Here is a 27,548-nt window from a genome sequence, read left to right on the forward strand (position 1 = left end):
ATGGGAAGAACTCAGCAAGAGCATAGAAAATTACTGCTGGTGAGCCTTGAAGCTATTCTGGCAAACCTGGAGGGAGAAGCAGTCTCTACAGTCATGAGACTCGGAGGAGGACTCGTCCATCACTAGAGCTGAAGTCACTGTTGTTAAAATCCTCTGTGGCAGGGCTTTAGGGGTGGAAGAAACTCACCCAGAGTTCTTAAAGGCTTCAGATGTTTTTGGGCTCTCTCAGTGGACAAGATTCTTCAACACAGCAAAGAACTTGGAGAAACTGAAACTGAATTGGCAAATGGGGTTGTGGTTCCCTGAACATATGTACCAGTTTTAAAGAGGAATTACACTCCTCTGCCTCCCTGGGAAGGTCTTCTGGAAAGGAAGATTCAGCAGTCGATTGGGCCTCAGATTCAGGATGAACAATGCAGATTTCGTCATGGACTGTGACCTTAGACACACAATGGGCTTACAGTTGAGTGCGAGGCAGCCTCAATAAGGAGCAGAATCTCCCAAGTCCTATAGATCATGGTTCTCAGCCAGAAAATGGTGGAGTGGCCTCTCTGGGTGGGAAATGGGGTGCTGCCTCAGAGTCTTAATATCTCAGGATCTTGTTTGCAAATGAGGGATGTAGGGAACAGGAGAGAGGCATGTGGATCTGAGTGATGTCCACAATGATGCAGACATTCTACTGGTTAGTTGTGGTGAAATGGGAGTTGAGCAGAAAGGCAAAGCTCAATTTACTGGGCGATGTATGTTCCTACCCTCACCTATGGTCACAAGTTAGAGATAAGGCGAGTAGCATAGACATTTGGGAAGAGCTCCATGTACAGCCTCTGATCCTCCATATCAAAAGGAGCCAGTTGATTAGGATGCCAAACCATGAAGAGACCTTGGGGCAGACTCACGCTGGAGAGATTATGTTGCAGCTGGCCTGGAAAAGGGATGTTTGGGCACCTTTGCTTAGACTACTTCACCCATGACTTGGACCTGGACCAAATGACAGAAAATGGATGGATGGACAGTCTGAAGACAATTTTAGAGTACACAGGTTAAAAATTCTGCCAATAAGCTTCAGTTCACACAAGGTTATAAATTTTAGGCTGCTATTTCGATTAATGTCCAAATAACTGAAAACGGGCATATGAATGAGCTGTATTTGAAATTCAATGAATAATTTGATTTGTGGAATTATATACATTATGAATTTATCTGCAAAGCATATTTAGCACAAGTGGCTTAATGTTTGTACAAATGAAAGACTAAAGAGAAGGGCAATTCATCAAGGTAAAAATCAATACTCTATACGTTTACAACCACAGAATATTAAATAAATTACAAGTTAAACTTAAGACCATTTTAATTATGTGCTTATATTTATACATTTTAAAAATATCAGGCTTTTATTGATGCTGTACATTCCTGAGTACAGTGAAATACTGCAATCTAAACTGCAGTGTAAACATTCTTCTTAAATGTGCCAAGTGCTATTCCTCACACTCTTTTCACTTTGGATCAACTATGCTGGATTAAAAAAAAAAAAAAAATCCACCTTACCAAGTCATCCTTAATGCTTATTGAATGTGATTTTCAATTTAATGATTGGAGAAAAATACCTAAGTTGACCTGGTCAATTTTGGCAGTCACTTAAGTAGTTTTCTTTCAAATCACTGAAACTACAATTGCCAGCCCTGGCATGAATATCTGGCAAAGGGTGAAAATGCAGCTCTGCCCAAAATGAAGCTAGCAAGTGCATGTAACAAGACTAGATCATCATATGCATGGAAGCAAAATTTCACTTAAGCTCACTTGTGAGTAATAGCAATGACAAATGACAATTGCATTTAGCAGATCATTTCTGCTCTGTCTGAAGAAATACTGTGGCTTTAACTTTCATCTCTTTTGTACTCTGCTTCACAACACTAAAAGAACTGTTGAGTAGATAAGTACATTTAAGTGGGTTAGGGTTGTTTGATTGTCCAATATTACATTTTAATAAGGTTTTCTCTTCAGGTGTTATGGGACACCACCAATAGTCAGACAACCACTTTCTCAGATTTTCAGGTGAAACGCCCCCAACACAGAAGAATTTTGCCTGAGGTTTTGGGAAACGGTCTTCCGCTGAATGTAGTGCAGCTGCTGCCAATTAGTAGCCTTCTCAAAAGCAGTCTTAGTGTGCCTGGTGCAAGATGTGGAGAAGAGCAGGGTCAACTAGACGATTAGGAAAATACTGGTTAAATGTGGCAGCGCTAGATTTTTGATATGATTTACTACAGCCATGCAAGAACAATGTTACAAGCTGGAAATGGACAAAATTTAAAACATTCAGCTGGCAGTTTCAAAAAAGGTTTAGCAGAATACAGTTAAAACTAGAGGCATGGTCTTTGCTCAAGGCAGAAAGGAAAGAGACAATGGAGCATACGGTTTGATGATGGCCAAGTTTAGATAAAAAGGGTTAACTTCCTAGAAATCACCAATTCAATGAAAATTTGAGGCAACAAAATTTTAATTCACTTGTTTCAATTCAATGCAGATCAATATCAGAATCTAGCACAACACAGAAGAAAAGTTACAATTTGAGGTAACCTATGGTTTAGTAGGATCAGTCAGAATTAACACTGAACAATAACTTATTTAATATTAACAAATTTACTGGTATTAAAACTATGGCAATTTATACAGTACATCCTGAAGCCAAAAATTCCAATGTAGCTCAAACATCAGCTGCAGTTGGTGATGTTAAAGCAGGACAGGACAGGCTTCAATGAAAAGTGGTTCAGTTTCCTGGTTGACGAACATAAAAGCCATTCAACGACCCTAAAAAAAAAAAATTGCAATTAATATACCTGTAACTAATCTGCAATAATACTTTTTGTCAGGAAAATGGCGTCTCAGACACTTTGGCTTTTTACTATAATGTCAACATTGCTGGTCTGTCAGAGAAAGAAAAGTCATTGTCATGGAACACCATGTCCATTATGTCTCCCCGAAACCCTTGCAAAACTACACTGTTGCTGAATGAAGTAACTGATTGGATTATCAAGCATTTTGAATTGGACCAAAATTCTGCACAGAACAAGTCGAGGCCATACATAACGCACATTTCTAGTCAGTCGGCACAGGTGCAACTGAAATAAAATGGCAAACATTGTCCCTTTAATGGCAATCAGACCCAAATTTTATACTTATTTTAAATTGTGATAATTTTTTGTTATGCCTATATCAAACAGTCATCTTATTCCAGTACTACAATATGAACCACAGATTTTTGGAGACACTTCTATTTTCTATATTCACTTCATGTACATCACATTAACACAGTTAATTTGCACTGTTCATAATATTACAACAAACAATAAAATTAACATGGGTCTTGAGCAGAACTTAAAATAGTTGACCTTAGAATTTACATTTATCACTGCATAATTTAACACTAAATAACAAATTTACTTGCATTATATAGATGATGATTTGCATTGTACAGCTTGAAGCGCAGATAGCTCCACTGTGTCCCAAATACCAGCTGTAGCTCATGGAGGTGATAAAGCGGGACAGGGCAGATTTCAAAGCAGAGAGGTTCAGGTTCCTGAACATAAAGTTAAATGAGCTTAAACGGCAAAAAGTAAAACAGATGCAACATTTATCTAATCTATTTACTAGGAAAATGGTGCCTCAGACGGTTTGGCTTTATACTATAAACTTCAACATTGCCGATCTGTCGGGGAAAGAAAAGTCATCATGGACACCATGAAACTACTGCATAAAACTAACAAACAGGATACATTAGAGAACCAACACTTTACTTTTAACAACCTATAGTGAAAGCACAAATTCCTCCTTAATGTTTCACAATCACCACTTGCAAAAATAAACAAAACACTTTTCTTAATTGAGGTATAAAATGAAGCTAGGACAATATGAGAAAATATTAAGTTACACATTATACATTTGGAAGGGTCCTGTAAGTTAGAAAATTCAATAATTTACATTTAACACTGCATAGTTTCATTTTAAACAAATTTACTTGCATCATAAAAAGGACGATTTGCACTGTAGCCCAAATATCAACTGCACCTCATACAGGTATTAAAGTGGGATGGGTTACTTCATTGAAAAGATGTTCATCTTCCTGGTTGGTGAACATAAATTGGTTCAATGAACCTAAAACAAAGGAAACCATAAATAGTAAAACACCTGCAACCTGTACCTAATCTTTTATATTATTTGTTAGGAAAATGGTGCCTCAGGCAGTTTTGGCTTTTAACTATAAATTTCAACATTGCCGATCTGTCGGGGAAAGAAAAGTCATCATGGGCACCATGAACCTACATCTTAAAAGACAAACATACAGGATAGAGAAGATAATCAACAAATAATTTTTAACAGCCTATCTACAGTGAAGTTTCAAAACCTCAGTCAATGTTTTGAATCAGTCACTTGCAAAACAGACTCAATTTTACATATCACTAAGAGATTCAATCTGTAACAAGAGGTGAATTGTGCAAAAAGAAGGAATTGAAGAGTCCTATGAGCTGGAAAGATCAGTAAGAATTTAAATTCAACACAGCACAATTTTTTAATATTAAACAGATGTACTTGCATGAAAAAGATGACGATTTGCACAGCATAGCTTTGAAGTGCAGACCATTGTAGCACAACCTACCAGCTACAGCTTATAGAGATGTTAAAGCAGGGCTGGTTCGGATTCCTGATTGATGAATCTAAAAACCGTTCAAAGACCCTAAAATAGAGAAAATTGTAAACAGTAAAACACATGCAACTTGTACCTAATATTTTATGTAATTTATTGTTAAGAAAATGGTGCCTCAGACAATTTGGCTTTTTACTACAAATTTCAACATTGCCGATCTGTCGGGGAAAGAAAAGTCATCATGGACACCACAAACCTGCTTCTTAAAACAAATGTACATGAAAAACAAGAGGACTAACAATCATTTTTACTTTTACAACCTATCTATAGTGAAGGTTCAAAACCTCACTCAGTGCTTTTAATCTACACTTGCAAAAATAAGCTAAAATTACTCCATTTTATAGGTCAATAAGAGAATCTATAACAAAAAAAAGTGCTAGGCTAATCGTGCAAAATTATACAACTGGAAGAGTCCTGTGAGCCGGAAAGATCAGTCAGAATTTATTCAACACAGCACAATTTTTGTATATTAAATAAACAGATGTACTTGCATGATAAAGATGATGATTTACACTGTATTGCCTTGAAGTGCAGACAATTCCATTGTAGCCTGATTAATGAATATAAAATCGTTGAAAGTCCCTAAAATAGAGAAAATTGTAAATAGTAAAACACATGCAACTAGTAGCTAATCGTATGTAATGTATTGTTAGCAAAATGGTGCCTCAGACAATTTGGCTTTTTACTATAAATTTCAACATTGCCGATCTGTCGGGGAAAGAAAAGTCATCATGGGCACCATGAACCTGCATCTTAAAGACAATCATACAGGATAGAGAAGATCAACAACAAATAATTTTTAACAACTTCTCTACACTGAAGCTTCAAAACCTCAGTCAATGTTTTGAATCTGTCACTTGCAAAACAGACTCAATTTTACATATCACTAAGAGAATCAATCTATAACGAGGTGAATCGTGCAAAATGACAATTGGAAGAGTCCTGTGAGTTGGAAAGATCAGTCAGAATTTACATTCAAACAGAAAACAATTTTTTTAATTGTAACCCTTTTAGGGCGGATATCGACTTTTGTCGACCGGAGGGGTTGAGGGCGCATGTCGACATCCAGGGGTAGAGGGCGACAATCAGCTGTTAATGGCAACAAACCTCACTGTTACATCAAAGGAATTTCCTCTCTGCTTGGAGGAATGTTAAACTCATTGACTCTGCATCTAATTCATGCGCGTGCGTGAGTTACAAAATGTAAACTGTAGTAAGGAACAAGATGGCATTGACATCTCACTAGGGAGTGAAGCGAGTGTAGAGAAGAAAATACTCAGCAGATGATGTTTTGTGCTTGATAGCCGAGTTGGACGCTGATTTTTCAGAATCTGATTTTGTTGACAGTAATCAGGAGATCAAGCAATAGAGTGAGGAACTGGCATCAGCTGATTGGACACCAGCCGATGCCACCCCAGCTGAGCGCATTCACACAGCCAATGCACCTATGGCAAGATTTGTGTGGGAGGTATACCCAGACATTGATCCGTGGGAGCCAAACTGGCTACCAGACTTCACAAGACAGCATGGCTTGCTGTTGGATGCGACAGATTGCTAGCCGCTGGACTACTTCAGACTGCTCTCTCCTGATGCGGCTTTTCAGCTACTGTCAGACGAGAAAACAGGTATGCAGATCAATGTTTTGAATCGCGGACTGCGCTTGCACCGCATTCTCGTTTTTCAAAGTGGAAACCCACAACAATGACAAGATGAAGGGCTTTGGGGCATTAAAAATAGATATGTGACTAGACTGGGGATAGAACTTCAGGAAGCACTGGTCCAAATGTGCTTTGTCCCCTGGCGGCTTTGGACAGATTATGCTGTGTGATAGGTACGTGCTGCTGCAAAGTTTTATTCACTTCTATGATAACGAGAAGCAAATCCCAAAGGGTGAGCCAGGCTATAACCCCATGTATAAAGTTCAGCCCCTGCTTGACATTGTAGAACCAACACAAACAATTTTATCAACCTGGCCGTGATTTGTCTGTGCATTAATCTATGATAAAATACAAAGGACACCTTTTTTTTTTTTGCCAATATATGCCAGGCAAGCCCACAAAGCATGGCATAAAGGACTTTGTACTGGCAGAAACAAACACTGGTTTCTGCCTGAAAGTATTCATTTATACAGGAAAATATTTATTCCAAAGAGAGAAATGTCCCTTGACAAGTCAGGGTCTGTTGGAGCTGCTTCAGGGCTATGAACATTTGGGTCATGTTGTGTACATGAACTATTTTTATACATGCCCAGAATTGTTCATGGAGCTACAGAGCAGGGGAATTGGAGCTTGTGGCACAGTGAGGGTGAACAGGAGACACATGCCTTCACAGTTGAATCCAGACAGGCTGAAGAGGAAAAGAGGTGACAATATGGTTTTCATGTGGGCAGAAAACTGGGTGGCAGTGGCATGGCACAATGTCAAGTGGGTGATTTGTCTCTCTACGGTACACACTAACAATATATGTGAGAAAGTGCAGCAACAGACAATTCAAAAGGAAGCACCAGTGAAACACATACTGTAAGCAGTGCAATGTGGCGATGCATGCAATTGGCTGCTTTGAGTGTCATACTTTGCAGGACTTTGCTGTTTAACATGTATGTAATATGTATGTGAAATCATATAGTATGCAGACTCATACAACATGCAAGACAGTAACATTTGTCAAAAGTAAAATTTTGTTGATTTGATATGTTAAACCATTGCTTTGTGTTCTTTTTGGAAAAATATTCAGCCCTGGGAGTAAAAAAAATAGCCCTAACAGAGTTAAACCAATATACCTGCATGATAAAGATGATGATTTGCACAGTGTAGCCTTGAAGTGCAGACAATTCCATTGTAGTCCAACTACCAGCTACAGCTTATAGAGATGTTAAAGTAACATCGGGTTCGGGTTACTGATTGATGAATCTAAAAAGAGAAAATTGTAAACAGTAAACAGGTGCAACTTGTAGCTAATCTTTTATGCAATTTATTGTTAAGAAAATGGTGCCTCAGACAATTTGGCTTTTTACTACAAATTTCAACATTGCCGATCTGTCGGGGAAAGAAAAGTCATCATGGACACCACGAACCTGCTTCTAAAAACAAATGTACATGAAAAACAAGAGGACCAACAATCATTTTTACTTTTAACAACCTATCTATAGTGAAGGTTCAAAACCTCACTCAGTGCTTTTAATCTACACTTGCAAAAATACATTAAAATGACTCCATTTTACAGTTCAATAAGTGAATCTACAACAAGAAAAAATGCTAGGCTAATCATGCAAAATGATACAATTGGAAGAGTCCTGCGAGTCGGAAAGATCAGGCAGAATTTACATTCAACACAGCACAATTTTTTAATATTAAATAAACAAATGTACTTGCATGACAAAGATGACGATTTACACTGTATCGCCTTGAAGTGCAGACAATTCCTTTGTAGCCCAAATACTATCTACAGTGTGTAGAGATGTTAAAGCAGGACAGGTTTAGGTTCCTGATTGATGAATGTAAAATCGTTCAAAGTCCCTAAAATAGAGAAAATTGTAAATAGTAAAACACATGCAACTAGTAGCTAATCTTATGTAATGTGTTGTTAGGAAAATGGTGCCTCAGACAATTTGGCTTTTTACTATAAATTTCAACATTGCCGATCTGTCGGGGAAAGAAAAGTCATCATGGACACCACAACCCTGCTTCTTAAAATAAATATACTTGAAAAACAAGAGGACTAACAATCATTTTACTTTTAACAACCCATCTATAGTGAAGGTTCAAAACCTCACTCATTGCTTTTAATCTACACTTGCAAAGATAAATCAAAATGACTCCATTTTACAGGTCAATAAGAGAATCTATAACAAGAAAGGAAAGTGCTAGGCTAATTGTGCAAAATGATACAACTGGAAGAGTCCTGTGAGTTGTAAAGATCAGTCAGAATTTAGATAGATACTTTATTTATATTCAACACAGCACAATTTAATATTAAACAGATTTACTTGCATGATAAAGATGGCGATTTGCCAAGTACAGCCTTGAAGTGCAGACAACTCCATTGTAGTCCACCTAACAACTACAGCGTATAGAGATGTTAAAGCAGGACAGGTTCAGGTTCCTGACTGATGAATATAAAATTGCTCAAAGACCCTAAAACAGAGAAATTGTAAATAGTGAAACACATACAACTTGTAGCTAATTTTATGTAATTTACTGTTAGGAAAATGGTGCCTCAGACAATTTGGCTTTTTATTATAAATTTCAACATTGCCGATCTGTCGGGGAAAGAAAAGTCATCATGGACACCATGAACCTGCATCTTAAGACAAATATGCAGGATAGAGAAGAAGATAAACGCATTATTTTTACTTTTAACAACCTATGCACAGTTTTGAATCTGCCACTTTTAAAAAAATAAATAAAAATTACTAAATTTTACATGTCAATAAGACAATCGATAACAAAAGGCTAATCGTGCAAAATGATACAACTGGAGGAGTCCTGTGAGTTGGAAAGATCAGTCAGAATTTACATTTAACACTGCACATTAAACAGATGTACGTACATGCAAGACATAATTCCACTGTAGCCCAATTACCAGCTACTATGTCATGAGTGATTAAAAACTGAATATCTAAAAAACCTATATTTTAAAATTGGTTGATTATTTTTAGTAGATAGACCAAATTTTCTGGAAATGTGAATTACATTATAAGCTGAGTCACTGCTGATATACAAGTACTTATCTAAAGTGTGCATCAAAACCACAATTCCTTACAATGGTGTTGAACAGCAGTTAGTGATCAGTAAATGGTACAGGGTTATTAGGGTTCATGAAAACTAACCCTAATAACTTCTGACTAAAGCCAGAAATATCAGTGAAAGTATAATTTTCATTTAAATAAAAAGTTAAAAATGACAATAATGCCAAAGCAACTAAAAAAATAGAATAGTAAAACCACAATAGTTATAAATTTTGTCTTCAGTTCACACTTTAGATTTATTGAGAGGCACTGGCCGACTAAAAAGGACCTTAAATTCATTACGAGTTTTCAGAAAATATAGATCAAGCCTAAACAAAAACTAAACTGAAACTAGATGGGCTCTTAAACACACAGAATCATGAATATGTACAAGCTGTACTGTTTGAATAAGGTGGGAATGTAAGAACATAAATAATGCTTACACTCTCAATTTATTAGCCTTTGTTTACACCAATATCAACTAAATTAAACACATACATAAAAAAAATTGCACCTTAAGGATTTTTTTACTTACATGATGTGTAAATGATTATTTGCATAGTACAGACGGAAGCACAGACAGTTCCACTGTAGCCTAAATATGAGCTGCGACTCTTACAGGTGTTAAAGCAGGACACACATCGACAAATAGGATCAGATTCATGGTTGACGAATATAAAATCATTCAATGACCCTAAAACAGAGAAAACGGCAAAACTTAAAACACATGCAACTTGTAGCTAATTTATTGCATTTATTGTTAGGAAAATGGTGCCTCAGACAGTTTGGCTTTTTATTACAATTTTCAACAATGCCGATCTGTCGGGGAAAGAAAAGTCATCTTGGACACCATGAACCTTTTTCTTAAAACAAATTCATAGGAAAGAGAAGAGGCAACAAATCATTTTTACTTTTAACAACCTATCTACAGTGAAGATTCCATTTCAATTATGGATGCCAGATAAAAACCCCATGTTACAAATAGGTTAACCCTTTGAATCAGGTGAAAGTAGGTGACTGGCTTATCCGTCACTATTTTGGGATGATTTGGTGTGGAATATCATAGTACAGGAGACAAACCTGCAGGCAGAGTATGTAAAGGAAAAGAAACCTCATAACTACAGTGCCAAATCTTTTGATCCAGTCACTGTCCCTGAACCGAAAGCATTTTTTGGGTGCCGAATTGCCATGGAGCCATTGATTCATAAAAACAGATGTGAACAGTACTGGAAGCAGAAGGGGAGCTGGATCACTGCTACGCCTGGATTCGCTAAGGTTCTTAACTTAGGACAGATTTTTAGCCATTTGGTCGATGTTGCACTGTGCAGATGAACGAAATATCCAGCTGTGAACAAGATATACAAGAGCTGACCAATTTTTGACATCATTGTGGCTAACTTCCAGCAGCACTATGTTCCAGCGAAGGTATGATTCCAATGAAAAATGCATTTAGTATAAAATAGTACATAAAAGAAACTGATCAAGTGGGACATAAAGACATTTCTACTGTGCAAGAGTACAAGCAGTTATACAATGAATGCAGAAGTGTACATTGGAAAGTTGAAGATGATTTGCATCTGCTTGCTGAACTGGGAGTGACTGGTTCCTTGGTAGTTGGATTGTGCAAGCCATTCGAACGACCAAAATCACTGTACTGTATATTTACTGACCATTTTTACACTTTCGTAACTGTCACAGCATACCTGTTGGAGAAACAATGCACAAAGCTCTATGATATAGCGCTGACCAACAGAAAGAAATTTCCCCAAAAAATTGCAAAGAAAATGGAATGTGGTTCTCATTCACTGCAGCTCAATGGTAAGACAGATTGGTTTCTTGTCACACCAAGCAACAGCAGCTATCTCCTGGCAACTAAATATGTCAGGTTTTGTGCTACAATGCCAAGAAACACAAGCGCACACCAGTCTCGTGCCCAGCTGTGGTGAAGGCTTACAATTCCTACATGGGTGGCATTGACAAGAACAATACTAATGAATAGTTACAAAGATGCAGACACCACTACAAGTGGCCAAGATCTCTCATGTTGAAGTTCTTTGTGTGATGTGCATTCAATGCATATGTCATACAGACCCACTACAAGCCACACACAGCGAACCTGGAAAACGTGTTCACAAGTTCCAGATTTTTGTTGATGAACTGTGTCATGACTCAGTAAGGACACAACGTTGCATGCTGGGGCAAATGAAACACGGCTGCAGAATGAAGCCAATATCCCACTACACTTACCCGAGTGACCGCAAGGAGCAACTTCAAACAACTGATGTGCTGTCTGTTCGGAGAAGTACAACCAAGCAAAGATAGTGCATCCAAAAGTGAAGGACACAGACTTGCCAAGGTGTAGTAAAACTGCACTGGTGCAAATCGTGCGAGGTGTTTCTGTGCACTGGTTCTGGCAACAAAAACCATTTTGAAACATATCTTTCAAAGGTTCAGTTCTGGCAATTGGTCATCAAAACGTAGCTGTATTGACGGTACTTGTGACAAAAACTGTGCACCTTTATCTTGATGTATTCTCTATGAAGCCATTGTAAAACTGCACTGATATTGAATCATCTTGAATTAGACCAAAATTGTGAGCAAGAGACACCATGTCTGCACTTCATACAACTCTTATCAGCCAGCACTACATCCAATTCTATTAAAATGCCAAGACAGCCCTTCTGAACTTCAATCACATGTAGATCCAAAAAACTTTATACCTACCAGAAGTTACTATAAACCCATGGAAAAGACCCATCTTTCAATTCCAGTACTACATTAAATTACCAAAGATATTTCAGTTGGGCTATCACTTAAAGTACAGTCCTAACAGCCTCTGAAGAAGGAAACAATACATTCAATATGCATCATCACTTAAGCATAACTTTTTTAAAAATCAATGACCCATAATCAGACAGAAATAATTAAAGGCTTAATAGGATGTTGGGGCATGTTATTTTATGCATAGCAAATACAGGCATGAATTGCTTAACATGTAAAACAGATGGTGTGCATAAAATTAAAGTTGTGGTGAGCTAAGCAAGTAAGCAGATATGCAGAGGATATTCCGAGTAAACTCCCAATTATTCGAAGTTATGTTTTCTAAATGCTCATTACAATGAGGGAAGTCATAACAAAGGCAGCATGTAATATTCACCTTCACTGTCAGACTTAACATTTTTATCTAAAATGAGTTTGCATTCTATACTACACCAGAGCTATCTTTGAGCAGCCTGAGAAAAGATACATCAGGGATAGATTTACTTGTGGGGAAAAAAGGAATGAATCTTTTCACTGCATTACACCAAGAAACTGCTCACACTACAATGACCAACACTAGACAGCAAGGGCAGAATATGTATGGAAGATATTAATTTTAAAACTGGAACTGCATTACATAAGTGCTGAGGCGAGTTAAGCCTGATGCAAGAAAGGTTTTGCTCATTAAAGTGAGGTTTACTGAGGTGGATGGTGTTCACTCTCTATCAGAATATGCGAGTGCAATGGCTAAGGAGCCACTCAAAGGTCAAGTGCCGGCTGTGAAAAGTGTACACAAACACACAGCGCAATCAAATATTAGTCCGATTCCCTGTATTGGTAGTATCTGTACAAGTATTGACACATTTGTGTCAGGTTACGAGTCCTGCATTTCATTTACAGATTTCAAACAGCCCATGATATATCACAAAAGCAATACTGCTCTTCAAAGACAACAATCTAAAATAGAACGCTAACTTTAATATAGTTTAAACTGTTTTAAGTTATAGCACAGCAGTTAGAAGTGTATGTTTGGGATGAGCATATTTGATTTGTTATATTCTAACAAACACAGCAAATGGAAATTTTCTTTTCAGTTGTTGCTTATCCTTAATGGGAATGATGTATGATGAAAATATCATCATACTGAAATCGGTTTAAGACTATTTAATCCCCAACATTTAACCAAATACCTGTTTGTTTTCTGCCTTTGCTATTGAATCACTACATAATCATCACAAGAAGCATTCAGAAATAAAACTAATCACAAGGGAAGGGCTTGAAATTTTTTGTTTGATGTCAGCCAATTTGAAGATCTCTGACTGCGGTGAGAAATTAAGAGGATTTCTGACGTGCAGCTAATAGACTAGACCAATACTAGTTTATAGGGTCAAGATTGCCATAAGTATAGCAGATAATGTATGAGTGACAGTCTGTTATGATGAGAAGCAATAAACTAAGGTGGGTTAGACATATGGAGCAAAAGGCAGGAGAGGATTTAGATGAAGATGGTGTTAGATGATGTGAAGACATACACATTCTTTTAAGGAATGCTCAGGAATATAGAATCAGAGTTAAAAAGATTTGAGACAACTGACTAACTGGAGTAAATTTGGAAACTTTTGCACAAACATTGAAAAAATTTCACTTGCATTATATAGTTGATGATTCTCACAGTACAGCCTGAAGCGCCAATAATTCCACTATATGAATTACCAGCATGCAGATTTTAGAGGTGTTAAAACAAGACGAGACATTAAAGAATGCAGTATCAGCTCCTGCCCTATGAATGCAACTGCACCAGATCTATATTAGAAAGATACACTACAGGTAATTTAAGGGCAACAGTATCACAGGACCTTAAAGGTTTAAGTAATCCAAATACATTTTTTTTTTTTTTAAATTAGGCATGTACAATGCAATACCTGTGTGATGCAAGACTTTTTGAAGAGTGCCAAGGAGGACGTGTCTGTACCCCTTGAAGGCTCTGTCTGTAGGTGATGTCAGCTGATTCAGCAACTGGAGCTCAGGGTCACTGAATCAGAAGAGAAGGTAGGTAGCTTACATTGCAGTTGAAAATTGGTGGACCTGACCCCTAATGTGGCACATGGAAACAAGATGAAGGGTGCACACCATCCAAGGGCACCAACCTCAGAATTGGAAGTATTAAACCCTTCTCAGGTCCTTGCAGAGCTGGATGGCGAGTCTGAAAACTTTGAAGAGGTAGGCAGGGATGAGAGGCCTCAAAAATGGGTTTGCTCAAGAGACAGTCTGACACAGTGTGCTGCCTTCTAAACGCACAGGTGGGAGACCTCCCTGGAAGGGTGAATAAACTCTTGGCTGAAGGGGGGTTGGTTATACAGGGTGGGCCATTTATATGGATACACCTTAATAAAACGGGAATGGTTGGTGATATTAACTTCCTGTTTGTGGTACATTAGTATATGTGAGGGGGAAAACTTTTCCAGATGGGTGGTGACCATGGTGGCCATTTTGGATCCAACGTTTGGTTTTTCAATAGGAAGAGGGTCATGCGACACATCAAACTTATTGGGAATTTCACAACAAAAACAATGGTGTGCTTGGTTTTAACGTAACTATATTCTTTCATGAGTTATTTACAAGTTTCTGACCACTTATAAAATGTGTTCAATGTGCTGCCCATTGTGTTGGATTGTCAATGCAACCCTCTTCTCCCATTCTTCACACACTGATAGCAACACCGCAGGAGAAATGCTAGCACAGGCTTCCAGTATCCGTAGTTTCAGGTGCTGCACATCTCGTATCTTCACAGCATAGACAATTGCCTTCAGATGACCCCAAAGATAAAAGTCTAAGGGGGTCAGATCGGGAGACCTTGGGGGCCATTCAACTGGCCCACGACGACCAATCCACTTTCCAGGAAACTGTTCATCTAGGAATGCTCGGACCTGACACCCATAATGTGGTGGTGCACCATCTTGCTGGAAAAACTCAGGGAACGTGCCAGCTTCAGTGCATAAAGAGGGAAACACATCATCATGTAGCAATTTCACATATCCAGTGGCCTTGAGGTTTCCATTGATGAAGAATGGCCCCACTATCTTTGTACCCCATATACCACACCATACCATCATTTTTTTGTTCCAACAGTCTTGGAGGGATCTATCCAATGTGGGTTAGTGTCAGACCAATAGCGGTGGTTTTGTTTGTTAACTTCACCATTCACATAAAAGTTTGCCTCATCACTGAACAAAATCTTCTGTAAACTGAGGGTCCTGTTCCAATTTTTGTTTTGCCCATTCTGCAAATTCAGTGCGCCGATCTGGGTCATCCTCGATGAGATGCTGCAGTAGCTGGAGTTTGTAAGGGTGCCATTTGTGAGTAGCTAATATCCGCCTAAGGGATGTTCGACTAATGCCACTCTCCAGTGACATGCGGCGAGTGCTATGCTGTGGGCTCTTGCTGAATGAAGCTAGGACAGCCACTGATGTTTCTTCATTAGTGACAGTTTTCATGCGTCCACATTTTGGCAAATCCAACACTGAACCAGTTTCACGAAACTTAGCAAGCAGTTTGCTAACTGTAGCATGGGAGATGGGTGGTCTCATAGGGTGTCTTGCATTGAAATCTGCTGCAATGACCCGTTTACTGCATTCACCAGACATCAACACAATTTCTATCCGCTCCTCACGTGTTAACCTCTGCGACATGTCAATGGCTGTAAACAAAGAGAAACTTGTAAATAACTCATGAAAGAATAAAGTTACGTTAAAACCAAGCACACCATTGCTTTTCTTGTGAAATTCCCAATAAGTTTGATGTGTCACATGACCCTCTTCCTATTGAAAAAACAAAAGTTGGATCCAAAATGGCCGACGTCCAAATGGCCACCACCCATCTTGAAGTCCCCCTCACATATACTAATGTGCCACAAACAGGAAGTTAATATCAACAACCATTCCCATTTTATTAAGGTGTATCCATATAAATGGCCCACCCTGTAGATAATGTTGTCACTGTCCACATTGGAACAAATGACATATATAACAGGTACTTGCCAAACTGAGGAACAGGATCAGCCTGACATGTTAAAACACCCCCTCCCCAACGCTATCCCCAAGGAAGCTCAATTAGTGGGGGAAAAAAGATCTTAATGTATGGTGTGACAGAAATGGTGTATAATAAGCAGGGTAACATTGTTAACTAGGAATTAGTGAGGATTATGATATTTTACTCACTTTACATTTTTTTGGTTTGTCCCAAGTTTGTTATATAATCTGAATAATTACTTGAATTGACTAATTGTGTTCAAGTGGTACTTAAACTGATCTAATATTGGACTGCAAAACAGATTAGATGTTTATGTGTTATGAAATTTGATTTTAACAAACCAAAAAATAATTGCTAGACTAATCATCAAAGAAATATCAATATTTGATGAGAAAATACTTTATATTGGGTGAAATTTTTATTGTATGCCCAAACTACTATAAAGGCCATGTACATTACACAACTGGGAAATTTTCAGTCGTAGACTACACTTTACATAAACTTAGTAAGTCAGAGGTAGTCACAGAGTTACACATCTCCAGAGACTCTGTCCAAATAGTCCTCGTCTCAACAAAATCAAAAAGGATGCACAAGTGCTGATAACCACTGACCACCAACCCAGAAGTACAGTGCATATAACCAAGCAATGAGGAATAAGGAACGTGGGGGTTTTCAATACAGTAATCCCTCGCTATATCGCGCTTTGACTTTCGCGGTTTCACTCTATCGCGGATTTTAAATGTAAGCACATCTAAACATATATCACAGATTTTTCACTGGTTCGCCGCTTTCTGCAGACAATGGGTCTTTTAATTTAGGTTACATGCTTCCTCAGTTTGATTGCCCAGTTGATTTCATACAAGGGACGCTATTGGCGGATGGCTTAGAAGCTACCCAATCAGAGCATGTATTACATATTAACTAAAACTCCTCAATGCTGTAAGATATGCTTCCCGCGCTGTGCTTGTTTGCTTCTCTCTATCTTTCTCGCTCTCTTGGCCTGACGGAGGGGGTGTGAGCAGAGGGGCTGTTTGCACAGAGGACACGGACGCTCCTCTACAAAATGCCGCTTTATCGGCGGTGCTTCTGTATACTTAAAAGCATGTATTGATTTTTTGATTGTTTGCTTTTCTTTGCTAGCGCTCTCTCTGACATTCTCTGCTCCTGACGCGCTCCTTTATGACGGCGCTCCTTTGAAGATAACATATGTTTGCTTTCTTTTAATTGTGAGAAAGAACTGTCATCTCTGTCTTGTCATGGAGCACAGTTTAAACGTTTGACTAAAGGGTGTTATTTCATGTCTAGAGGGCTCTAATAATGTTAACAGGGTGGGAGAGTTGATAAGGGCTTAAAATATATAAAAATAACCACACAAACATATGGTTTCTACTTCGCGGATTTTCACCCATCGCGGGTTGGGGGGTCGTGGTCTGGAACGCAACCCCCGCGGATCGAGGAGGGATTACTGTATTGCAAACAGAAGTGAGACTCTCTGCCTTAAGGTCTTGGGTTTTACATACACAGGCAGAATGGAAAAACAATGGAGAACTGAGATTTCATCCCTGAAGCAGCACTTGCGTTCAGAAAAAGTTGCAATCAATGATTTGTTACAAATGTGAAACTGCGGAAATGTCATACAGACAGGTAACTGACATCCCCAGAGGTTTCTATTCATATAGACTGACATACCCAGGCGACAAGATCAGCAACTACAGACGTGTTTGACATATCTTCCAACTATGAGTTATATACAGTAATGCAACATGAGCTTTAGCACTCTATTGATGTCATGTTTAATCTGCATGCCTTTGAAAAGCTATATTGGATGAACAACATGATGCAAATTACAACAAAAGCAACATACAGGAAACCCCTAAATTGGATTTAACAGGCCCTGACTCATTAAGACAACAAGAAAAAACTCAAACACCCTTGAAGAAAAAAATATTAAGAAGGGCAATTCAAAGAGATACCATACCCCCTTTCACATAGGCTCGGCATACAATGGGTGTCAAAAATGGGGTAAAAATATAATGCTTTTATATGCTATACAGATATTATGTTGTAAAGTTCCTAAACCAAATCACAGGACTTGAGCAGATTATTGGATTTAAAAAGAAAAATAGACTAGAACTGAATGTTTGGTTCATTGGCAGGTGGTGGTGTAATTTTGCCAGCCTACATACACATTTTAAGATATTAAATATTACTGCTATTAGTGAATGGAATTCAAAAATAACTTTTTTTTAGACTTGCTCATTAACACAATTGCATTTAATTATCATTATTGGAAATGACCTTTTAACATCATCTGTTAGGTTTAAGGTGAATGCATGTTTAATTAAAGATAGTTCTTTCAATAACAATTACTTTTCATATATGCAAAGACTGCAATGGGAAAAACTTAATATGGAACACTTAAAACTCAGTTCTGCTAAAATATAAAAGTCTGCTGGCTAAAGTTAACCAGATGTCTCGAGATTGGTTGGGGGGATAGGGGAGTAGGTGGACTGAATCCTATTTGCACTTTTGGGTTATTTTTGTAAAATGCAATTGTTTTAAGGCTATGTATCTGAATTTTGCAAACTGCACAAGGCATATAAATAGAAGTATATTTAAATATTTCCTATTTTACAAAAAAAATCTAAATTTCCATGTCTAAACTGAAAGTGAACCTAGTTTTTTGGTTATTTCAATTAGTGATCTTTTTATATACTACTGCTAATTTTTAAAAACTACTGCCAACGGTTTAGAAATTTCTATAGTACTTCCAGCAGATTTATTCAGATTGCTACTTTGCTCATTTTTAAATTTTAACTTCTTTAATGAAAATTCTATACTTTGCTCCATTAATATTAGGGATGTTCACACAAAGGATACCCAGTAACTAAATTATCTGCATTTTTAATTTATGTAACACCCCCTTCCTAATTCTTGTAATATTTTCCATTAATTTGATTTCCTCTTGTAGAAAAAAAGTGCGCTGAACAAGTTATCAGATTTCCACTCTGGGATACGCAACACATTAGAACTGCGATTGTCATACTTGTGGTTATGATTTTTGGTACATTTGTAAGTTTTAAACACATGCAACAGAAATGTGGTTATTAAAAACAATATCCATTTGCAGCAGTCACTTGCAATTTGTGCGACTGCCATGTATTATTGTTCTGGAGTTTCAAATCTGAGCTAAAATCAATCAAAAATGTGATTTATGCATGTTAAATATATAGTCCAGATTGTTAAACTTTAAAATCTTGCAATCTCTACGCTGCCTGAATGTTCCATGATATAAGTATTTCTTCGGAACATTTAAATAAGTGCATACTTTCCTTTTATTCATTTAAATTTAATACTTTATACCAGTTCTCACGACAGTGAATGTCATGTGGGTTGTATACAATGTCAGTGAACAGAATGAACTTATTTTAGACTCTGTAGAAAAATTAATCAAATTTGACACATTTGTTTTACTATTGTCACACTTAAATATCCTTCTATATAAAAACGGTCTGGATTGCCCTTCCGTCCCGTGAGTGCTACGCAGGCGCGAAGTTTCACACACGCCCCGTCCATTTTGCAATGCACGATGGGATTTGTAGTTCCGTTTTTCCAGGTAAAAGATGATTTTCTACTCCAGACTGTGCGATATCTTCTTTTTTCTAACTATATAAAAGCGGTCGGGATCGTCCTTCCGTCCCGTGAGTGGAAAGCGTAGCGGTATTCCGCTTATCACAGACTTACTACTTGCAGCTTGAGGTATGAAGCGGCATGATGTGAGCAGAGTTCTGGCGCTCCCATCGTTCCCTTACTTTTGTGCGCGATGCGCTGGAAAAATAGACAAAATTATGTCTCTGGAAATAATTAATGTTGATGGACTACAAATGCCTCGCTGCTTAGTAAATATCAAGGGGGTTCAAAAGGGCGACCTCAATATTTGAAAAAAAGTTTAAATGTCATCACAAAAATAACAGAAACTACGAGTATTAAAGTAATACCGCTCAAATGCAATATAACCAAATTAATGAGTTTGTATAAAATATCAAATTGATCTACATCGTAGTTATTTGCACAAATTTTTATCTTTGCCCGGGGCTCAAGCGATTTAACGCCATGAATTTCTTCACATTTAGGATTCGTGCTTTTAATGTTGGGATTTTACAGGCGCTGGTGGCGATGAACTTAACACAGTTGCTTCCCGAATGAACGCCGCTTTCTTGTGCAGCTCATGTGCGCTCACAAAATTCTGGAGTCCCAGACACGCGACTCCGCGAGATTTACATCGCGCCGTGCATTAGTGGACGCGCCAAATATAAACGGGCCTCGATACAGCACTTGCGGCCTGCTCCCTCAAACTCGTTGGGTAACAAGTTCGTTGTTTCGCTGGATTACAACTTCCATCCGAGTACACAACATTTTGTACCGAGGGCTGCGTTTAGCCATGTTGCATTTCCAAATGACATTAAACCGTGTATTTTCATCATGTTCCTCCATTGAAAAAGAGTCAGTTTCAACGTGGTACTGAGTGGTCAAACGTTAAGCTCAGGTCCCAATCCAATATGATTCGGGGGGTTGGGGTGCGGCATGAGCACATGCTCGCACCACCCCCCCCCCAGGAGGCAACGTTTTTTCAGTTATAAAAAAAATAGTTAAAAACTTAGAATCTCGCGATCGTAAGACAATTATTTGCGCCAATTTCATAAAACAGTATGCGAGAGGAGACTGGGCCGTTTCTGTATTTTGTAAGATTATACTTTAGAAATAACCTACGGCACGAGAACCAGGCCGCCGGACTGTAGCGATTTTGTGCTTGTTCAATCGTCCGAATTACAAATTTATGAGCAGTGTAAACGCAACAGTAAACCTTAAATGAACTGGTTACATTTTCTATAAATGCTAAACTTTGTATTTCCAAAAAAGCCAACGCGATTGGCCACCTGCACGTCGTTGCTAAATTTGCAATACCATTTAACGGTCTAGATTTCTTGGCACAACGTGCCAAAAAGACAAACTTATAGAACGAAAGAAAAACTGGAATTACGCGACAGAGGTAAAATATTATGAAACGTAACAATGCGCAACTTTTCTATTGCGTACTTATTTACAATGCAATTAAAAAAACTACCGAGGGCGAAGTTTCTTAAGGAGTAAAATCAATTAGGTAACTTTTACGGTTTCTTTTGGCAAACGTTTACTAATTTAATCCATTTTACTAGATGTTCATAAAATTAAAGACGCTGCTCGAAAATTCTGTCAATTACACATTTTTACCAAAAAATCTAGCATGTATATTGGGTTTAAATTAACCATTTCGATCGCTAAAGATCCTAAAAATTCGAACTTACCCTCACAGGTCTACAGCCAAAAACAAAAGGCCGTCCCACTGCCTCGGCAGGAAATAGGTAGTGGCCTCCGAGTAACCACAGCGCATGTGCGCATTGTGCACGTGGTCTATTCTGGTTGGAAACTCGTCTACCGGGTGGGTGGAGCTAGGACAGGAGGTTTTTTTTTTTTAATTATTATTTTATTATAATTATTCAGTACAGTATTATCAACTGTATTATTACAATACATATAACGCAATATACATAATATAAAATATATGAAATATATTCAGGGAATAATAATGCCAGGGGAATTTTGTCATAAATATACCATAAATAAGCAATATACATCATATTAAATGTATATTTGGATAACAGATTTAATGCTTTAATTGCCTTACTATTTTTAAAATTTTTGATAGGTTATATAAAAGAATTAAGGTCATCAATAAATAAATCATAACTTGGAATTCTGTTACTCTTATTTTGTGGATAAAGTGTTTTGCAAGTAATATGAAGAAATGTATTACATAGTTACATTCTTTGTTACATTTTGTGTAACATAATAGGATGTCACTATTCTTTGTATTTATTGTACTATTCATTATTTGTCCAAAATCCTTAATTAAAGCAAGCCAAAACATTTTCCAATGTACGCAGTTTCAGAAAACATGTTATACACATACATTATTTTCACAGCAGAAGCGGCATATATTTAATATATCTGGAATACATTTAAATATTAAATTACAACATGGAAAATATTTATGAATGATCTGATATGAAATTTTCTTTACTTTATTTGTTAAAATATATCTATGAGGAAATTTCCACAACTTTTTCCAATCAACCGTGTATTTTGATGCCCACTTAAATTGCACAGTAGGAAGGTTTTTGGTATTAGTATTTCCTTAATAAACAAGTTATTAAAATGTCTTTCCACTTTAATAATCCCATTCACAGAAATTTTTTCCAAGATTTCGTGTGATGGGTGACTATTTTAACATGTATCTCTCATAAGGGTGGGTATATATTATCAGATATTGAATCAATGACAGAGGTATATTTAATGCAAGAATTCTGTATAGCGTATGTAAAAAAGAGGCCTTTTTCATTTATGAGTTAACATACTAATACAATGGTATTTCTATACCAATTATCAATTAATAAACTTTTCCTTTTGTGGATTGTTTTAATTATTCCAAATTAGATTACGGTGGGGAGAGAAGTTGTGTTTGTAGGACCATGAACGCAACACTTCAAAATGGAATTTGCTAACTTAATTAAATGTTTCCCTACTGTATAAGGACATTTTAATAAAATGTTAAGACCACCAAATTTTTCAGAATATATTATCATAGAAAGTATATTAGGACAGTGTTGGCAATATAATATATCAAACTGCTTGTTTGAATTTTTAAAATGTGTTAGACGTTTTCATATTATCTGAGTGTTTTTGCACTCTCTCGCAACCCCAGTTAGGTTATACTTCTTCAGTCTCGGTTTCACACTCCACGCTCAGTAGGTGGTGGTATTGCACCATTTATATTGGTCTGCCAATCGGCATTAAAAACTCAAAGAAGAAGAAGGCGGTGGAAAGGGGTCACAACTAGCCGATATGCGTGCCAGTTCACTTACGGTTCACTGAACTGTGTGCTAAGGAATTCGTACGGGGCTCCGTAATAAGAGATGGACTGCAATTGGGAAAAATATGAAATAATACTGAGCAGGTTCCGTACTACTGAAATAAGAGTGGAAAAAATCCGATCGAACGTTTTTTGTTTTTTTTTAGGGGCATCTACTGGGATTCGTTACTTGGCACACTGGTAGAGAGAATCACTGAACTCTACAATACTTGAGCAGAATGTTGCTGTTGACAAATTATTTATGGTTTGAAAAGGTCATTTGGCAGTGACGTGATACCAATATCATACAGTTACTGAGTTTGTACTATCGGTATGTCCGCTCTCCTGAGCAACAGGCACAATTTATCGGAGGTTTGACAGAAGAGTCTGCAAACTTTAATAAAACCAAGCCTGTTTTGTTTACATTTTAAATGTATTTCATTCTTTTAACTTAAATAAATCAATCAATCAATTAAATAGATAATAAAATAAATACAGTATTGGACTAACAACGGAAATTCATTTTTCATGCTTGTGCCTTACGTAGGATCATTTAGGTCTACGAAGATCAGGTATGCATACTGGATAGTCTGAATAGTCTTTTTAGTAGGTAGCACCTGTAACGAAAAAGCCTTAAAAGGCAAGACAACTTCGAAAAAAATAACTGCGAGAGGGGAAGACGTGTGTCTTATCCTGGATGTTGATCATTTTCGAAAACTTTCATTGCGCAGATCTTTTCATAAATAAAATGCGATGACCTCTTTTATCTGTATTTGCCTTTGATGACCTGCTCGATACAAACCTGCGTTTAAATCAGTGTTGTGGATCTAACGATACTGGCACTGTCTTCTGCTTCTTTAGCTGTCATGAACTATTTGCTTGAATTGTTGATGGTTGTATAAATGTTTGTGTGCAGCGCTCCAACAGTTTGCACAGTGTGCTTTTGCGATCAGTGTGCTCTATTAGAAATAAAATAACTCAATATGAAATGATTCGGGCAGCACGGTGGCGCAGTGGTAGCGCTGCTGCCTCGCAGTAAGGAGACCTGAGTTTGCATGTTCTCCGCGTGTCTACATTGGTTTCCTCCGGGTGCTCAGGTTTTCTGCCACAGTCCAAAGACATGCAGGTTTGGTGCATTGGCGATCCTAAATTGTCCCTAGTTTGTGTGCTTGGTGTGTTTGTCCTGCGGTGGGCTGGCGTACTGCCTGGGATTTGTTCCTGCCTTGCGCACTGTGTTGGCCGGGATTGACTCCAGCGGATTCAGTGTTGGGATATAGCGGGTTGGAGAATGACTGACTGAAATGATTCTCTTTAATTTGGTACTAATGCATCTAAAACTGTTGGCTGATCTAGGATCTACATTATATATACTTATCAGTTTTTCTGGAGGCTGCTGCAGACAGAAGAGAAATACATTCACTCTTTCTAAAAGATATTGTTAGTGATCAGATTGCTAAAACTTGTTCATCACGGTCACATGTATACTCCTCACACTTTGATGTGAGTACCCCTAATTCACCAACTCAGTCTCGCATAGTGAATGTATCTGGGATGGGTTACAAAACTCACTTGCAGTTTACTGTAAAGCTTCATCTCTGAAAGAGCAGGAATGTTAAATGGAATGCAGTAATGGTCACTTTTCATGATTGGTACAGTGCATCAGTCATAATGTAATCAAGATGAATGTACATTTACTTGGCAACCTCCCACATTTAATGCATGGAACCAGCTATGATTTTAATGGCCATAGCAAATGGTTACATCACTTTGGGCTACCCTAATTTTTTCAGTTTTCAGATAAGATATTATTTTCTTAATTGCAGTTGAGTTTTTCCTGGCTAACACAGGTACATTACATGGGTCAAGGATAAATAATGTGTACATGACGGAAAACTTTTTAATATAGTAGAGAGATAATTGACTTTGTTGTTCGTAGAGTGAAAACGTGGTGTGCAGTACATTTGTGAATAAGTAGCTGGCTATAAAAAAAAATTAGGTTGAAGAGAAAAAGTAGCCAGACAAACAAGTAGCTGAATTCAGGCATGTGACATCTGCATCTTTGCTTGAAAGGCTACTTTTATTTATATTGCTAACACCAACACTGCTATTTGAATCCGGGAGTTATGTGACAGCTTTGGTGTAGGGGTATATGTCCCAAACTGTACAAATGTGGACAAAAATGGCATTTGACGACTGTTCATTTCATGTGTACAAATCCAGATCTCACAGGGTGTTTTACTACAAAATACTTCAAGGCATGGATGAAAAATGAGTTGCATATTCTTTTAGATAATATCTGTGTAATATTTTAAGTTGTTTTTGAGTTATACATGGAAGACCAATCTTCATTTTGGCTTGCCTGCAATATAGCAGTTTGTGGTCCTGTATTTGTATTTAAGTGGCTTAACACATAAGTTTAAAGTAAGAATAACACATTAATTTCAATATAATTTTCTTGTACATCACATATAGGTACATTGATAGCCTTGCTAGTGTTTTATTTATTCTTTAATCTTTCAGAATTCATTATTATTAACTGTAATCTTTGTAAGGGAAGACCACTGCAGGTGTTGTTATTGTCCAGTAATAACAATACATGAAGGGAAGAGGCTTAGACCTCTAGTAACCATACAATGGACAGCACTCCCAAGTGAAGATTCACAGCTGGCACCTGCACCTTTGCTGAGTTCTATAAAGACAGTATTGCTATGTGTATAGTCACAGCTTTATTTATAGTTTTGATGCAAAACACTTCTGCCTTCCCTTTTATCAAACTATAAAATCCATCTTAAACAAGGCTATGCATGTTGAAAGTTATCTATTGTTAAATTATTGAGATTTTATTAGGCTTATTAAAAAGGCCCTATCACTCTGTAAACTAAATAAACATCACAGAGTAATGGATAATTTAAAGGGTTTTATCAAGCACATTTTAAGTGGCATATAAATAGAAATTAATGATGAATACACTGACATTCATTTCAGTTTAGGCTGTGTTAATATTTAACCCAGCCAAGGTTTAGCCCCATGCCATTCTACAGGCTGCAGTGAGGGGTGTCTGTCACTACCCAATTCTCATCCCCTGCCAAGGTTGTGCCATGCATGCCCAGAATGTTCTTTCATGTGTACACTTGATCAAACATTCATGACAATGCCCGATATGCGCCTTTTATTCTACAACATGAGTTGCCATCCGATTTGCATCATGCAAGCGACCACTGATCAATATTCTTTTTTTTTTTTAAGACACTGCCTGATTTGTATGGTGCAGGTGTATTATTTTATGATACAAAAAGGTTACCTACTGGATTTGCATTACTTAGGTGCAAAGTTTTCAAATTGCTGTTCTGTTGTTCTTCTTTGACTTCCAGTGGTAGGGCACCGGCTTGATGGAAGCACTTCCAGGTCATATGGAAGTCCCATAAAGTGGGGAGCACATTTCCTGACAGTGCCACCCTGCATCACCCATGGTCCCCAGAAGGGCTCTGTTGCTGGACTGCATCTCCCAGCATTCCCTACTGGTTCCCAAATGGGCATCGATAAGGAGGGCTGTTGCCACCTCGTGTCCTGGGGGAATAATATTTCCCCTGTGGCAACCTTTACAATTGATGGGCTATCCGTCCATCCCTTCTGGCAATCTCTTCTGGGACTGGGTCCTTCCTCTCTGTTGGCCTGGATGCCCATCTGCCTGCTCAAAGACACCCATCTGGGTATGGAACCATCCCCTTTTCTGTTTGTGATGACCATCTAACCCATGTGGCACTGACAAGACGTAAAACAACCTTCATTCATTCAGCCTTAAAATAAAAGTCACAGTATTTGCCAGTGTTAAGATTAATGGCTAATTATCCCATTTTGATGTTTGGCTCTTTCACACTGGGCTAAACCAACAATACTCATGTCTGGTTGTTATGACAGAAGAACAGAAGATTTCTGTCTTAATGGAGTGCCATTACAATCCTGGAACCGATAACCATTATGGTGTGAGGGGCTCTAGAGGTGAAGCTATTGCTGGCTATGTTTGGCCAACTCCTATAAAAGATGTAGCTACTTGGGTAAGTTTTAAATATACTCAAGTCTGTACCTTTTAATACATTAACTGATTCTGACTCAGGATGTGGTTTAGCCTGGCTTGTGCACACTGAGATAGAATTACAAGAAGTCATACAATTTCTTTAAAATATTTGTTAAATAGTTGTACTTTCCCTGTGAGAGTTGGTACAGACAAAATTTTACAGTCCTCCCATAAGCCCTTAGCACCTCAAGAAGGTTCAGGTAATGTAATTAATACTTGTTTAAAGAGTAGAAAGAGCAGCCATCCTCTGTTCTTTACTTGCCAAGAGATAAAGTAAGTAATATTACAATGCCCCCAAAATGTTTGTTTT

General features: G+C 37.7%; 2 long non-coding RNA genes and 8 other non-coding genes across 11 annotated transcripts; all 10 read right to left on the bottom strand.

Moving 5' to 3' along the window:
* Nucleotides 1-3,442: 3,442 nt before the first annotated feature.
* LOC120514460 lies at nt 3,443-4,729 on the bottom strand. The gene is made up of 3 exons (XR_005630466.1): nt 4,652-4,729; nt 4,013-4,149; nt 3,443-3,574 (listed from the first exon to the last, which is right to left on the bottom strand). It is a non-coding gene; the product is annotated as an uncharacterized LOC120514460 (long non-coding RNA).
* On the bottom strand, nt 3,652-3,738 carry LOC120515314. The gene has a single exon (XR_005630643.1). It is a non-coding gene; the product is annotated as a small nucleolar SNORD12/SNORD106 (small nucleolar RNA).
* On the bottom strand, nt 4,223-4,310 carry LOC120515308. The gene has a single exon (XR_005630637.1). It is a non-coding gene; the product is annotated as a small nucleolar SNORD12/SNORD106 (small nucleolar RNA).
* Nucleotides 4,730-4,805: 76 nt separating the features above from the next.
* Nucleotides 4,806-4,892, bottom strand: LOC120515312. Its single transcript, XR_005630641.1, has one exon. It is a non-coding gene; the product is annotated as a small nucleolar SNORD12/SNORD106 (small nucleolar RNA).
* A 298-nt stretch (nt 4,893-5,190) lies between these two features.
* Nucleotides 5,191-21,641, bottom strand: LOC120514459. 2 transcript variants are annotated; one of them, XR_005630465.1, is made up of 6 exons: nt 21,560-21,641; nt 9,961-10,119; nt 8,685-8,832; nt 8,067-8,214; nt 7,479-7,608; nt 5,191-5,281 (listed from the first exon to the last, which is right to left on the bottom strand). It is a non-coding gene; the product is annotated as an uncharacterized LOC120514459 (long non-coding RNA). The 2 variants fall into 2 exon arrangements; XR_005630464.1 differs by lacking the exon at nt 21,560-21,641 and adding an exon at nt 14,108-14,612.
* Nucleotides 5,356-5,442, bottom strand: LOC120515309. Its single transcript, XR_005630638.1, has one exon. It is a non-coding gene; the product is annotated as a small nucleolar SNORD12/SNORD106 (small nucleolar RNA).
* LOC120515313 lies at nt 7,683-7,769 on the bottom strand. Its single transcript, XR_005630642.1, has one exon. It is a non-coding gene; the product is annotated as a small nucleolar SNORD12/SNORD106 (small nucleolar RNA).
* Nucleotides 8,289-8,375, bottom strand: LOC120515311. Its single transcript, XR_005630640.1, has one exon. It is a non-coding gene; the product is annotated as a small nucleolar SNORD12/SNORD106 (small nucleolar RNA).
* Nucleotides 8,906-8,992, bottom strand: LOC120515310. The gene has a single exon (XR_005630639.1). It is a non-coding gene; the product is annotated as a small nucleolar SNORD12/SNORD106 (small nucleolar RNA).
* LOC120515315 lies at nt 10,193-10,279 on the bottom strand. The gene has a single exon (XR_005630644.1). It is a non-coding gene; the product is annotated as a small nucleolar SNORD12/SNORD106 (small nucleolar RNA).
* Nucleotides 21,642-27,548: the final 5,907 nt, after the last annotated feature.

This window comes from Polypterus senegalus, chromosome 14 (assembly GCF_016835505.1).
Source record: "Polypterus senegalus isolate Bchr_013 chromosome 14, ASM1683550v1, whole genome shotgun sequence".
NCBI classification, from domain to species: domain Eukaryota; kingdom Metazoa; phylum Chordata; class Cladistia; order Polypteriformes; family Polypteridae; genus Polypterus; species Polypterus senegalus.